This window comes from Hibiscus syriacus, unplaced genomic scaffold (assembly GCF_006381635.1).
Source record: "Hibiscus syriacus cultivar Baekdansim isolate YM2019G1 unplaced genomic scaffold, ASM638163v2 tig00117016_pilon, whole genome shotgun sequence".
Lineage (NCBI taxonomy): Eukaryota > Viridiplantae > Streptophyta > Magnoliopsida > Malvales > Malvaceae > Hibiscus > Hibiscus syriacus.
Genome location: NW_024063525.1, coordinates 3035717 through 3038620, shown reverse-complemented (window position 1 = coordinate 3038620; position 2904 = coordinate 3035717).

Sequence of the window (2904 nt, the reverse complement as noted above, 5' to 3'; positions counted from 1 at the left end):
TAATCATATACTAATAATCATATAATATAAACCATATAATATATATATATATATATTTCAAAAATATTTTTAAATTGTATTATATTTAAAAAAAAGGTTTTCAAAACTATATATTATATAGTTTTCAAAAATGATTTAAAAATATTATATAAGTTTTCAAAAAATGTTTTTAAAGCTATATATTATATAATTTTTCAAAAAATGTTTTTAAAACTATATATTATATAAGTTTTTCAAAAATATTTTTAAAACTATATATTATATAAGTTTTTGAAAATGTTGATTTCAAAACTATATATTATATAAGTTTTCAAAATGTTTTAAAAACCATATATTATATATTTTCAAAATGTTTTTTAAAAACTATAAAATATATAATTTTCAAAATGACTTCGAACTATATTATATATATATATATAAATAAATAAATAAATACGGATGAAAATAAATGTCTACAATATATATAATATATAGTTTTTAAAACATTTTGAATATATATATATAATATATAGTTTTTGAAAACATTTTGAAAATATATATATAATATATAGTTTTTAAAATATTTTGAAAAAATATATATAATATATAGTTTTTAAAACATTTTTAAAATATATATAATATCTAGTTTGAAAAACATTTTTGAAAATGTATATTATATAGTTTTTGAAAGTATTTTTATATAATACTATTATTATTATTTTTATATGTTTTTATTTATTTATTTTTATTAATTTCTTTTTATTTTTTTATTTTTTCCTCAGGTCTGAATGAAAGGGTCCAAGTCCAAAGTCCAACAGGCCCAACCGGGTAGCCTGACCTAGCAGACCCGGTTCGACCCAAATGCATTAGGGTTCCCACAGTTAGCAAGGCGTCGCGTAAGTCAAGGAAACCAAAGGTCAAGTCTGAAATGGTCGGTCGGTATCCCGAGACTGACCCATCCGGGGGGGACCGGTTACACGAACGACATGCACGAGGATATCGGAACAGCCAACAAATCCCAACCATTTCAGGGCTAGAAACGACCAAAATTGGGGCTATAAAAGCCCCAGTAAATCCATACAACAGGGAACACACCGAGCACCATCAAGCAAAACAACGAAGCACATAACCATCATCGAGCCAAAATCGAACAACAAGCGAAGGTTAAACAACCAACATCACAAAAACAAAAACTCAACAAAGCCATCAATAAAAAAACAAGCCCAAAGGCGAAAAACTTTCGAAACCAAAAGTGAAAATAAACAAAGTTCAAGACTTTGTTTCGTGGGGAACACCAGGGAAGCAAGAGTCTCGTCGGAACTTAGAGGAGAGCCGTCGGAAGGTAAAAAATCAAAACTTTAGGCGTAGATCTACGCCTATAGGTTTTTTTTTGGAGAAATAGGCTTCAGTTTTGGGATAGATGGTTGAGGAGAGTTTTCAGGGTGGTTTTTGTTTTTTTTTGCCGACAGCGGCTGTAGGCGATGGCCGGCTAATGGCTGGTTTCCCATCGATGGGAATTTGTAGAGAGAGGCGAGAGAATTTTTTTCTCTCATTTGTAGAGAGAGAAAGCAAATGAGCAAATGGGAAGGGTAAAGGCCATTAGGGCCATTTTCGGGTATAAGTACCCCGCCCCATGCGACGTCGTTTTAAGAGGGGGTTTGTGTGTAATTTGTGAGCGGGCAAATCCCACATTGGTCCTTGTAAGTCGTATGTTTTTTTTATTTTAGCCATTGAATTTATTTTCCAGTACTTTAATTCGGATTTCGAATTTATTACGTTTACATCTTGGTCCCTTTTTTATTTATTTATTTTATTTTATTGGTTTCTTTTTGTTAATATTTATTTTCATAACATTTTTTTTACATTCTTTTTTTATTTTTCAATATTTAACCTTTTTTATTTTTTTATCTTATTCCATTTTTATTTTGGTATTTTTATTTTCATTATTATTATTATTTATTAAATTTTATTTATCTCTATTTATTTATTTTATTATATTATTATTATTATTATTATTCTTTTGACTTATTCTTTTTTTCTTCTTTCTTTAATTTTTATTCAATTTTTTCCCTTTTGACTTTTTTTATTTTTATTTATTTCCTTTTTTCCCTTTGATTTATTATTTTAGTATTTTATTTATTATTATTATTTTTGTTTTGTTATTGGATTTATTTAATATTTTATTATTATTATTATTATTTTATCTAACATTTTCAACTTTTTTTATAGAAAAACTCCAACCAATCAAAGGTAAGCAATTCGAATTGGGTTTTAAATTTTAAATTTAAATTTTAAATTTTCGCAATTCAAGACAACCGATGAATTAATTTGTACTAACCGTAACCGACTCCCGAACCCGACATATTTCTGGTAAAACACAAATTAGGTAAGATGGTGTCTGATCCATCTAAATGTTTTAAAATGATCGGTGGTGACTCTAACCCATTATTTCAAGTCAAAGCCCAATTTCGGGCCCAACCGAAAGACGGTCGCGACAAAAAGAATTAAAATTAGGGGGCTAAATAAAATAAACTTTAATAAAAAAATCGGAAGGCTAAATCTTAAATTACGAGGAATTGAAGGCCAAATTAAAGTTAATTGGGGGTTGCAATGTAAGAATGAGAAATTAGATAGCTTAATTGCATAAAATAAAAGAAATATGAACAAGGATTAAATCAAAATAATTCAAAATTCCAGGGTAAATTCAAAACGGGTGACCAAAATGAATTGCACTTCAAACTTACAAGGACTGTAGAAATAATTTAAAATCTGATATTTGCACTTTAGTTCCTTGGTTATAAATACCCAAAAACCCAAAAAAAAAACAATCCTTCCAAAAACACTCTCCACCTTAAAACCAACCGACCAAAGGTTGGTCACCTTCTCCGCCCACGATCCGCCGCTCACCGTCGCTTCGACCACTGC